Genomic DNA, 14,566 nt, shown 5'->3' with positions numbered 1-14,566 from the left:
ATAGCGTCGAGTCTGTGAATGAAGTCTCCCTTAATGACCAAGTGCTTCTTTCGCTGAGACTGGACGACCCTTACCTTGGTGAGATATTGTCAAAAATTAGTAACTTAATTAGCTTTAACAGAAAATAGTATTTATTGCACGTGTTCAAATTTTCATACTCGAAAGTATATTTTCTTTGCCTTGAATGTGTATTGATTTCAAAGCTTGCATTCTAAAATATTTATTTACCTAGACTTTTCATCCGCATTTCCATATATGCATTAGCAGATAATAATGTCAACAAAATGTCAATTTTTCATTAAAGACCACGTTTGAACAGGGACATATAAATAAAAAGCCACATAGATAAATATAAATGTGGAATAACAACCACATTAGCAGCAGCAGCAACAACAACAACAATAATAAAAAGGTGATATTATCTGTAATAAAGATAATGATAATAATAATAATTTATATTAATAATTAAAATATTAATACAGAAAATGATAATAATGATAATAATATTTGCAGAGGACTTTGATATTAAAGCTAAGGATTGCAGAGCTGAAATGATTAACCTGGTGGACGATGAGTAAGCAACCTATTCTTTTACTTTTGTGATGTGATTTTATTTCTACAACCATATTTAAGTTTTCATTCTTAGGCTTTGTCTTGAATTATGAATAATCGGATCGCTTCTACACTTAACGAAAATTCGAACACTCCTTTGGTATTTATTGCAACATCCTTCATATTACACATGGTATATTTATTAAATTTCTCACATGTTTAGAACAATATGTTCTAAATGATACATTTAAATACAAACGATCTTGAAAAAGGCTAATATATCTATTAAATTTTTTTTTGCAACAACAGCCCAATTTTAAAATGTAAAAAAATGCAGTTAAATATCTATATTAAATAAATTTGTAATGGCTGTAATGTTAATAAAATAATATCATTCCATGACTCTATTTTGTTGAAATTTTAACCCTTATCATACTGGACCCGATTGATTCTGCCTTTGCGACCAGTGCAGATCAAGATCAGCCTGCACATCCGTGCAGTCTGATCATGATCTGCACTGTTCGCCATTCAGTCAGTATCTTTATGGTATGCACCCCTTTTAACAGTTAATGGTACCGTCTAAATTGAAAGTTGGACAAGTTCATATATATATATATATATATATATATATATATATATATATATATATATATATATAATAAAAATTTAGCAGGGTAAGGATTATATGTGATATTTGTGACAGATTTGTCTAAATATGTGTAAGAAATTCTATAAATGTGTCATATCTAGTACGGAAGGTATTGCAACAACTCTCCAGCTGACGTTAGGTTTAATTAGTATATATGCACAAGGCTGTTAACACTTTCAAAAGCTTTAAATATACGTCAAAATAAGCAAAGATGCAAATGTTCCTGCGCAGTTGAAGTAAGCAACGTTGCTTTTATCTAAATAATCACAGTTACCGCTTTTAAGGATTTGGTAATACATTAAGGAGTATATGATTTAACTTTCGTTTGAAGTAGTGCTTTAAATAAACTAGAATTATAAATGAAATATGTTTTGTATTGATTACATTTGAGATTATGTAACGGAGACAACAGTGAATCAATTATCAAAAATTGTTCGCAGTGCTCAAAAGATGAAGAGCTATTCCCAAATTTCGAGCGAAAGTCTAAAGGTGACATCACTTCCGCTTTTCAAGCGTTCCAGCCAACAAATCTTAATGGTCAAACGGAGGTCGATGTTTCATTCACGTGCAACGTGGCCGTATGCAAGGGCGAATGTCACGAGGTACGAATGTTGTTATGTGATCTTTTGTATTTGAAATAAGTCAGCATAGTATTCCATAATTTTGATGAAAGCTATAGTTTTGAACCAGACTCTGCATGCAGCTTTGCCATTGGTCATCCTTAGATTAGTGTTCTTAAACAACCAATCAAATGTCAGGTTTTTTAGACTGGTCTCATATCTATTACCCAGTCAGAAACAGCCAATCAAATGCTCCGTTTTACAGGCTATCCCGTGAGGAACAAAAATAACAAATCACTATGACATAAAGTGAATCGTTTAAACATTTTAAAAAATTGAATTGGACAACGTCCACCATATACTAGTATATGAATCTGTAATTTTAGTTTAGTTAGTATATTTATGTAAATGTTTCTTCTTTGCAAAGACTGGATTAACAGGACGATTGAAGTCAATAAACAGTAATAAGTTGAATTTATGTAAAATCTGACCGATTTAAAACCTATTCACATACAATGGAAAATATGTTTTTATAGAAATTATGCGGCCAGATTGTCGGTTGGGGACGCAAGCGGAGAGATGACGAGGATGAAGATGATGAGGTTTATGAAAAGGTCACGTGTGCCACAAAACTCAAGGTCAAATCTCCACAACACGAAAGCTTTCTTGGTAAACAAAATTGACAATGCAGTTAGAGCACTCAATAACAGAGTTGATTGTTTTTCCATCGTTGTATACCGATGCACTGAATCATAAATAATGATATAGCCCTTAAACATTTTTTTATTGTAGTTATTTTTAAATATTTTATCTTAAGGCATTTTTCTCTCTGACGAGACGGTTTGTGAAAGAGTGGTTTAATGTCTTGATATTAATTAAATTATTTTTTCAGATGGTGTAACATCAAAACTAAGGGGGAAGTTGTGTGCTGAAAAAGTAGCCGTTGCCTCCGTAATGGCGGTTACAATTTTCATACTGGTTGTTTCATGGATAGTCTGCGCATGCGTCACGTCTAAGGTTTGTTTGATATTGAGTGTTTCTAGTCATTTTTCAGATCTATTTTGAGTAACGTAGAACTTTTAGGAGACAAGGTTTTGAAAAATTTGTCAGAATTGAAAGCAACTTATTTAACGGTGTTTGATTGTATTGTCAAAACCTGTTTAAAAGTCTAACTTTTTTACTCCCTTTAGAGGTGTTTTATCACAGATTAATCAAAGCTTGTACATAATCATTTTTACTAAAACATTATGGTGTAGAAATACTCATATATGTACTGGTACATGCAACAAGAATAGAGTTATAAAAGTATGTACATTTTCCTTTTTAAAAATGCACACGGATAACAGACTCCATGAACATTAGCGAGGAAACACATAAAAAAAATTAAGACATTAACAAGAAAGTTGTCTTTGAATTTTACGCAATGCTCCTTTTTTGCAGTTACGAAGTGTTACAAGATTATCGGACGGATCAAAGAAGCCGAGTACTCTTAGAAGATTGTCTGAGAAGAACATCAACTTTGCTCGTTCCGTCGGACGACGTCTGTCAAGCATGCTAAATATTCCGACTGGCTACAACATGCGTGATCCTAACATGATGCACGAATGCATTCCTGAAACAGATCCGTCGCCGCCGACAAAACGACGAGATTCTGTTACTGTAAGCCCTGAATCTGACACAGATTCAAACCCATATGTTAATGAATTGTTTACGCACAAAGTTGATAAACAATCAGGCTTTCGTAGGCGCTTTGTTGATAGCAGCGTTCAGACTGATTCTTATTGTTACACTCAAAGTCTCTCGAAAAAAGACCTCACAAACCAATATCCACTGAATTCCAAAAAGCACCCGTTTTCTTTTATCACATCAGTTTCAATTAAATCTGGGGTATCTAAATCTAGACCCAGGTCAGACTCGTTTCCAGAATCGAACACGTCCGTTTGTCCAACCCCTTTCAAAAACAGTACTGGAGATTATCGTCCATCAAATCTAATTTGCAAACGAGTCCATAATTCAATATTCAGCAGATGATGTCCCTAAGTTACGGAATGCTGATCACGGCCAAGATTGTAACAAGTCTGAGCTTGACTCTCATTTGAAAATGCCACCAGTCGAAAGCTCGTCGGATGACTATACTGCTCGTTCCGTCGGACGACGTCTGTCAAGCATGCTAAATATTCCGACTGGCTACAACATGCGTGATCCTAACATGATGCACGAATGCATTCCTGAAACAGATCCGTCGCCGCCGACAAAACGACGAGATTCTGTTACTGTAAGCCCTGAATCTGACACAGATTCAAACCCATATGTTAATGAATTGTTTACGCACAAAGTTGATAAACAATCAGGCTTTCGTAGGCGCTTTGTTGATAGCAGCGTTCAGACTGATTCTTATTGTTACACTCAAAGTCTCTCGAAAAAAGACCTCACAAACCAATATCCACTGAATTCCAAAAAGCACCCGTTTTCTTTTATCACATCAGTTTCAATTAAATCTGGGGTATCTAAATCTAGACCCAGGTCAGACTCGTTTCCAGAATCGAACACGTCCGTTTGTCCAACCCCTTTCAAAAACAGTACTGGAGATTATCGTCCATCAAATCTAATTTGCAAACGAGTCCATAATTCAATATTCAGCAGATGATGTCCCTAAGTTACGGAATGCTGATCACGGCCAAGATTGTAACAAGTCTGAGCTTGACTCTCATTTGAAAATGCCACCAGTCGAAAGCTCGTCGGATGACTATACTAACATAAGTCTTAATGACGGTTTTAAAGAAGATTTTGATATGGTCCCTTTCAAAAATGTACTGAGGAATGAAGAAACTGAAACAGATATTCAGCAGGAAACTTTGACCAATAGAAACGATGCAAATGACATTTATATAGTTGAAGAGGTCATACCCGATCCGATTGAGTTTGTCGCAACTCAGAAACGCGAAAGAGCGTCCTCAACACATGTCTAATGTTGTTTCAAGTCTGAACACCATACCGTTGAAAAAGTAGTTGGTACATGCACGAAATATCTACGTTATGTTAAACTAAATTTTATCTCTTTGGCGGCATATTAAGTATATCTACACAACATATGAGACGTAATATGAGAAAACCAACATAGTACATTTGCGACTAGCATGGATCCAGACCAGCCTGCGCATCCGCGCCGTCTAGTTAGGATCCATGCTGTTCGCTATCGTTTTTTTGTAACTGCAATAAGCTTTGTAAGTGAACAGTATGGATTCGGACCAGACGGCGCGGATGCACAGGCTGGTCTAGATCCATGCTGGTCGCAGTCTGCACTATGTTGGTTTCTCATGGTGCGACTCAATTATATATGTTTGTATAGTCACTATAAGAATCACTACGCTAAAACTATTTAGTTATATTACAATTATTGTTTTCAATTCAATTTGTGTTTGTAGACTGAATAAACAAGAAAAACTCTAAATTAACCCGCCTGCGTCTGGGTCTGAAATATCTGTTAAGCATGCATCATTGCACGCTTAGTATAACATCGTATTCTACACAAATTCAGGCTTTCTTCATTTACAAAACAAAACAAAACAAAACAAAAAAAAACTAATTCTACAAAACTGTATTATATGACACGTCGCAATATGCATGCATATAGTATTTAATTTTATTGGATTATTCCCATTTCAGGTCACACGTGTTGTTTATGTTGAACAGTAAACGGATCAATCAACATCGAGTAAAACAATGACGTCATTTCAAGATGGAGGGAAATAACGTTCTTAATAAAGTAACAGAAACAATTCTTAATATAGTAACAGAAACAATTAAAACCGTAAAGTTTGCTTTGAATTTATAAATAAGACAACACTTTTTTGTTAAATGTGGTAAGTGATATTAATGAAGTTTTCTGTGCAGTGACTTTCGTAAACAAGGCTGAACATGGATTCCAGATGAAAAGCCAGATGTGTAAGAAAAATGCTACCTGCCAATTGGAATTAATCAGTTAATGATCCAGGACAATGTACAATTGTCATCTTCATGAACTGTGTTTTACAAAAAGATAAAGTAGTTTAAAACTAAGTAGAAAGTGCAGTTTGAATCGAAAGTAGTCCGTCATTTCCCTTCATCAGTAATGACTGATCTTTTACTGTTTGTTTTGAATTGTTTGTGCGTTTACACAATCATGTTTGGTAAATAATGCCCTATATATATTTGGAAACGTGGCTTTGTTAATCAGAAATGAATCTATGTCCGGTCTACTGGCGACGAATGTCCAATTTGTTTGCTGTAATACATGTACACAAAGACAAAATAAATTTTAATGATTTTATCACTCGGTTGTTTTGAATAAATTATTAAAAAGAATTGTGCTCAGCTAACACATCGTCGAATATCAAGCACAAGTGACAGTAGCGTACCTGGGATACAGTATGGGTCCACGAGCCAAATGCACTTTATTTATACTACAATTATTATGTTTTCTAAGAAAGAAAATGTCAAAAAATCATTTTGAATTTTTTGTTCCCCTGTGACAATGACTCATTAGAAAGGTTTTTATGAGCATTTTGACATATGCATTGCTTCCAGGTCCGTCCTTGTTTTCAAAAAAAGTATTTCTTTACAAATTGTTAGCCGTCTTTTGTGCAAGTGAATACTCTTTCAGAAAATCTGACTTCAAAGCATAGTTGCAAACCGTTTACGCACAGCGAGCGAGCAACGGCGTAAAACGGTAGTGGTTTCTCTATCCGAATAAATCCCACACATTTTTAGAACAAAACACTTCCCCTAAAACACACCAATCACACCGTGCCAGAATAAAATAACGTTAAAACCATTCAGAATAGGTTAAATGCAAACTAACAAGACCGAAAATCAGGTTCAGTCCTATTTTATTACTTACCAGTTGCTATTTAATTTGAATTTAGTAAATAATCTTCGTGTACCATAGCTTCTTGTTTATATCCGGGTATGATTCGGATTTTATCGCTTCGTTTGAAATAGCAAACTGTCTCCGCCAGTCAAAACGTTCTTTACAACTACCGTCTTGTCATCGATAATTATGATAGGAGAAAGTAATTTGCGAAAGCGCAAAAGTTAAATAACGAATCTGCAAGTAACAAAGTAGGATTGAACCTGATTTTCGGTCTTGTTAGTTTGTATTTAGCCTGTTCTGAACGGTATAACGTTATTTTAAACTGACACGGTGTGCATGATGTGTTTTAGGATTTTATCTTCCGTTTTCGAATATTACTACTGACTATCCGTTTCTCCATTGATGTAATGCTAGATAATGCGTATGAATACAAACATGTTCTACAACTCAATAAAGTTAAGAGTTTTGTAACCATGATTCAGTTGTCAAGTATACATGTACTGGCGAATATCCCCTTCGATGAAACAAGGGTAATGTATTGGCTTAGCTAACAAAATAGCTGAAATAATGCATGTACAATTTGGAACTATTTTCAATGACACAAAAACACGTTTGTTTCGAATTTGTTTTAAGAACTCTATAAAATGTTCTCTTAAAGACGAAAAAGAGCATTTTAGAAAGGTGGCTCCCAACACTGCAACACTTTAGTATATTTTTCGTATTCAATAAAAAAAAAACATACTTTGATTTAAAAAGTTATTATTTGTAGTGAAATAATACATTGGTACAGAATTCAGACTATAAGACCTCCCTGAACTTATTGTGCTTTAAATTTGAAGTAGTTATAAACAAACAGACAATGCTAGCCTATGCATTTCCTTCACGTCTGTCGGAGACTGAGCGCAGGGTCCATATATCCTGTAAGTACAGTTTCCGGACATCTATTTATACAATACATTATGGCGTTAGGAACAACAATGTTCCTTCCCAGTCGCTTGAATAAACAAACATTGAACATTGTTTATAGTTCAAATGAAATCATATATGTCAATTCTAAAGGATTCATACTCAGTTAGTACAATGTTATAAAACTCCAATATTATTGCAAAATGCTTAAATAGGATATATAATATCTGACATAGGTTATGTCCAGTCTATCAAACATGCGAAACTACCTTAAATAACATTTGAATTTAGAGGACGGAAACATACTTGCACATTCGTACATTTTCCTCCTGGCATTAACGATAAATTAAAATAATTTTCCCTGTTTTTTTTATTATTATTTTCAAATGTCTCTATCGCTGTTTCGACGGAATCTGTTCGGGAAAAATAATGAAACATATTTATCAGTCCGATTAATGAATAACTTAGACTAGTTCAACGAATGACGGATGTGCAATCTGATCATGATCTATTCTTGCCTTAAAGGCAAAATCAACCGCATCAAGCATGATAAGGGTTAAGACATCTGATTTTATTTTCTTTTGAAGTTCTTTTAACAATGAAATCATTAAATAAAATCAACACAAGGACCTAATCGTTCTTACTATGTGCCAAAATGGGCTTTTGAAATTATATCTAAGACTTATTTGACGTTATTACGGTCACGTGACATTTAATACAACCGGCGCAGTAGAAACTATATATTTGAAGTATTTAGACCCATGTGTTTTATTTTTCACACATGTGTATAGATAAAATATGAACATATACTTTATTGACTTGTACATAATACATCGTCATACATACATATCAATATAAAAATATAAATACAATGTAGTCTCGTGATTAAGGAGGTAAATATGCATATTGTTGTAAATACAACAGACAGGTTAATGAGGGTGGTTGTATTTAAATTACATTGTGACATAGACATTCTCAAAGACATTGCATGTTTTATATATCTAGATAAATTAATCATATCATTTCTATTTTCTGATTGCAATAATTTTACAAATTTAAACATACTTGGTCTACAGTAATAATATTTCTTGACATATTTCTTTCTTAGCTCCGAATAAGATGGACATTTCAAAATAAAATGGAATTCGTCTGCTATATCTTGCATATTGCAGTACTGACATAAACGTTCATTTCTAGGAATTCTATTTCGCGCATAACGACCTGTTTCTATTCTTAACGAGTGGGCAGATAATCTTATTTTACAAAGATATGTTTTCAGCTGAGTTGGTAGAACATCTAAGTATTTCTCATACCCAAAAGAAGTTTTAACATTATCATATAACTCTAAAGCTCCACTACGTCTCTTGTCTGACTGCCATTTTTGAACAAAACAATCGATAATTCTTTGCTTAAACATGAAAATAAACTCTTTATTAACCATATAAGGCTGTTCCCACACATAAAAGAAACCATATTCACTTAATAACTGTTTTACATTCGACACCCAGTTCTTTTTCCCTTTAATACAATCCTCATATGATATTTGGTACACTTTATGCAAAATCAAATTATCTGTATTCAACAACTTGTACAGTAATTGATAATTCTCATATAACGTGAAATATACAGCTGATACCTTCCAAGTTCTCCATAAATACCAGCTGTGCATGTACTTGATTTAACCTTTAAATACTTTTACAAAATTTTAAATGTATACTTTCTATTTCTTTAGGTTTATTAAAGCCCCAAACTTCAGAGGAGTATCCTAATATCGACCCAACAAAGGAATCAAACAGTTGGCAAAGTACATTAGGTTTCAATTTATATTTACGACATTTACTTAACAGAACATTCAATGCTTTTAAAGCTTTCCCAACAAGCTGTTCTTGGTTTAGAGCAAAGCTACCAGTGTAATTGAAAACTGTTCCTAAGTAATTAAAATCACTAACAACTTCTAATGATTCTCCATTGTATGTAAAAGATTCATCACGTAATACCGGACCTCTTTTTCTAAATACTATGACCTTTGTTTTTTCAACATTTACTTCTAAGCCCCACGTGATACAATAACAACACAATGAATCTAAATTTTTCTGCAACTCTTTGGGAGAGTTTCCTAATAATACCATATCATCTGCAAATAATAACAGAATAAGAACTATATCATCTATTAATAATCCTGACTCTAAGGTATCCTGTAAATATAATTCTAAGTCCTCTACGAAAAGGGAAAAAGGATAGGTGACATTACCTCCCCCTGACGTAAACCGATTGCATAATGGAAATATTCAGAGTAGCTATTGCATGATCGTACACATGACTTAACTTTTTGATACATGTCCCTGATTATACGTAGAACTTTTCCTTGTATACCACTTTTATACACCTTTAACCATAGTGCATCTCTATTCACCGAATCAAATGCCCTTTTTTAGATCAATAAAGCAACAATACAGACGTTTGTTTTCATTTAAATACTTTTGCACAATGGAAGATAAAATATACAATGCATCAACAGTAGATTTCCCTTTTCTAAATCCAAACTGGGCATCTGGAATTACATTATTATCTTCACAAAAAGTACAAATTCGTTTATTTATAACAGATGTAAATACTTTGGACAGACAACTGACTAACGTAACTCCTCTATTATTATTCACATCGGACTTATCTCCCTTTTTATGTATCGGCATAACGACGCCCTCCATCCATTTATCAGGAAAATAACCACTATCTAAAATTTCATTAAAAATGTCACACATATGCGCAGCTAGGATATCAATGCTTTCCAAAAAATATTCATTCAATAGATTATCACTACCTGGTGATTTCTCACGCTTGAGGGATTTTACAACATTGATTAATTCCGAAGTCGTTATTTTACAATCTAACTTGAAGAACTACAGTCAAGATTGTCAAAATTATTTGAAACAAAATCATTTGCTACAACATTTTCTGTTTGTAAAATTTCTCCACTTAACTTCGAAAAGTACTCATAAAAGCCTTCCATTGGTATATTACCGTTATTTCTACTTTAATTTGCTTTGCTTAAAATATTTCCAAAATTCTCTAGGTTTAGAACGCCGAAGGTTTTCTATGTCCTGTGTTTTTTTCTGTTCATATTGTCTACGTTTTTTCCGGATAAGATTTTTGTAATTACTTTTGCTTAGCCAAAATTGTTCCCTGCTAAAATCTGATTTACTACCCTCAGCGCTTCCTGATACACACGTTTTGCTTCTAAACATTCAGCGTCAAACCATTCCTTATTATTACAACAAAAGTCAGAAAATTCCGGACTGTGATGGGCTACATACTGTTTACAAAAAAGTGGATCTGCAACATCTCGAATAATTTCGGCAAATTTATTTACAAGATTATTGACAGAAGATCTATTTTCTATCACTAAGCTATCAGTCAAATGATTCAAGTCGGACAACTTAGAAATAATACCAGCCTTAAAGGCGTTTTACAAATTACTGTTCAACTTATATATAACATTATTTCTTTCCTCTTGTGTACATACGTTTACGGTACAATTTAAAGAGAAAGACAGGGTGCATGATCGCTCCATTCATTGAAAGACTGAACATTAAAATCACAAATGTTACTAAAATTACTTTCTTTTGTTAATAAATAGTCTATCACGGACGCTCCGTGCCTAGAGGCATATGTATACATTCCATGACCTTGATCACTACCTAGACGTCCGTTAGCTATCTCAAGCTAGAAGATTTGCAAAGGTCAAGAAGCATTATCCCAAAACCGTTACATGTTTTATCTTGTGAGGCCCGTATAAGTGGAGTGTCAGGAACATAGTTATCAAAGTCAATATCAACAATATATCTATCACATTCAATAAAATCGTTTCTTATGCCGACCCTGCTGTTCAAGTCACCTGTTATATACACTGCACCGACACAGTCAAAATCTGGGATATAATATGGGTTGAACACAATCATTATTAATGTTGTACAATATTTCGCCCTTCTTCGAACTTTAAAAATATGAACAAATGGCTCTTCGTAACAATCGGAGAAAACCGAATTCTAATACGGACAATACGTAAACGGACGGAAAATGCCGACTGTTATGGCGGATCCACTACTTTTAATTGGGTTGTAGCTTGAAACAGCTGTTTTTATAGCATGGCCTGCAGTTAAAATACTTTCTGTATATGACATATTTATGTAAATAAAGTCCACTGGCACTGTCAACAGATCACAATGATATAGAGCAGACATAATTGTGAAATTGTAAACAACAGATTTTATACTGGAAAAGAATTTTGTGTTTTTAAAATCTAAAAAATACTTTGAACCATCAGACACGCATTATCTGCGTCCGGCTACCTGAAGACACGTTTCCGGTTTTCAACTTCGATGACTTGGTAAAAATAAGTTGAAGCCAAAGGAATCAGACATTATGTAACCTTTTTCCAATAGTTTAAACAGTTTAGATCGAACACTAGAAACCACTTTTGTAATAACGCTTATTTAAACATTTTATGTTCCGTTCGCAAATATAACAACTAAAAAGCAAAACTTTCAATACATTTACTCGATTTAGTGGTGCATTTATATCTGAAACAAAAACAACCAACAGTACGTTTAATACTAATAAACTTTGATAATGTGGCAGTTGAGTCCAATAAGTCCAGGGGTGTTCAAAGATAATCCGTCATCGACCTATTGCAAAGCAATTATTTGATTTACCTGTATTGGAAAATAAACAGTGTCGATTGTATTGAGGTCAACTGCCACATTATCAAAGTTTATTAGTACAACTCTTATTGCCATTAAAAAACAGACAGATACCATGCCTCTCCTTGTCATGTATGTCTATCATATCTCTACGTGTTCATAAATGCATTTATGTTCTCTTGTAGAAATAAATGGTGTTATTTTTTGGTGATATATATTCACTTGTTGTCATGTTGAAAGAGATTACTTGTCGGCTATTATTCATCATTATTTGCATTCCGTTATACGGTTCGTTTCGTTTATCTATTATCTACACACTTGGCGGCAAAAATACGAGAAGTCCGTGCATATATTTGCCACGCCCTTGAACCAGTTTGCTAGCTGAAATCGTCCGAACAACATCGATAGAAAAATTCCCTCCGTCCCTTCCCTTTAAGAATGATATATGTATAGTATTAATTTGACGTATTTCTGCTGTCAAGTTTGTTTTTCAGATCCAGACTGATACATTTACGGAGTCTCAGGCATGTCAACGTGATATTCGCAAGGGTCTGGGCGTGTTCAGAAGGCTGCCTCTTGCACTCACCTATTCATGTTACTATAAACTATCGCAGTGATTATCTATTTTAGTTAAGGTTTAGCAGTATATCACAAAATAACAGATTTTTTTAGTAAATGAACAGCACATTGACGCACAACTTATCTGTCCAATACATGCTTTACTGTTCTGTCCCACAGTGTTGGATACTTAAAATATTCTTAATAAGTTGTCCCCCTTTGAAGAAGAATGTCATTTGTAAAGAAATAAATGTAAACAATTGTTAAAAACGATGTTTTACCTAGTTATGTAAAGTTTAAACACTCGCACGACGTTGCAAATGCATCAAAATGAAGACATGTAACAGCTTTTTCAAAATGGTGAGTTTTTAAAGGCGCTGAACTGTTCAGAAGTGTGGCCCCTTCATGCAGTCCCTTTCCGGAATTCAGTATATACATGAATAAATTGACAATGGTTTTGTAAAATAATATAAATGTTTTATAGGCTGTTAAATTTTCATGTAAAACAATGCTTTCTTTCTATGATTTGATGACGTTCGAACTGTTTTCTGCGAAACATGGACCTATACCTTAAATGAAATAGTGAAACGAACGTTTTAATGTTTCGTGGTAACTTCTGACAGAGGTGAACATTTTAAGTTTCGAGGTTTAAAGTGAAAATGATATTCAATCGCTGTAACAACTTTATGATATTTTGTGTTTTCTTTATTCTATTTCTTTTATTACTTGTATTTAATTTTATGCAGATATAATAACAATTTTACTGCTTTTAAATGTAATCCAACGCTTTCCCGTATTTTTCTCAATAGAGTTTTTAGGGTTTTGGTGCGCGGATTACAAATATATCTGTCGCGACTTTCTTAAAGCAACGAACATTTCTAGTGTAGGACTGGATGCGAAGACATTTTTAACTTTGCTTGTTGCAGTTAAAGTTTAGATTGTCCATTCTAAAGTGAGCATAAATATTTTTATAATTGATCCACACCTATTTCGATAAGCCTTCCTTGACAATACGATACAACGGCTGTATCAAAATCAAAAACGCTCACATGTCTAGCTTGGTCAGCAGTATCTGCCGAAAATATTTGCCATCGAATGACCATGTCTTATAATGGTGTTGCAGGGTTTAACCGGCTGCAACCCTGTTAGAGGGGACCTTGTACCAAAATATGGCGGGTCATTGATACATATCCTTGCACTGACTGTGACTTAGTTTAGCAGGGTGACTCCTCCCGGCCAAGTTGGTGTTATGCCGTTCGGGAGGGTTTTTTTTTTAATATGTACGAGTAGGGCCGTACATATCTTTATAATTTTGTGTGGATCAACTTTGCTTCATACCTCTAACAACATATGTGGGTTTTGTATGTTTAACTTGACCCCCTCTACTAACTGGAAGCGCCTGTAAACCAGCTCTTTATTTTGTCTGTGGCTCCCTACTTATGCTACCATTAGTCCGTTTATCAGAACAGTCTTTTGCTTAGATGGTATTTAATCTTTCCTCCCCGGCATTCGAGTCCGAAATAATTCTTTTCGAACCTTTGTTAGAGGGGACCTTGATCAGAAATGGTCGGTCATTCACCAATATCTTCGTAATGGCTGTTTCTTAGTTTAGCAGGGTTAATATTGATAATAATGGCAAGACCGGGAAAACAAAATCCTTTGCTACATACCTCTAACACATTGGTCTGATTATAAATAGAAGACCACCTGCTATATCTGGTAGCGCTTCCTGCTTCTTTATAAACATATCAATAGTGCAGTCTTTCCTGGATATTATTTTTGCGTTGAC

This window comes from Mercenaria mercenaria, chromosome 18, assembly GCF_021730395.1.
Source record: "Mercenaria mercenaria strain notata chromosome 18, MADL_Memer_1, whole genome shotgun sequence".
NCBI lineage: Eukaryota > Metazoa > Mollusca > Bivalvia > Venerida > Veneridae > Mercenaria > Mercenaria mercenaria.
This window is presented reverse-complemented; position numbering follows the sequence as displayed.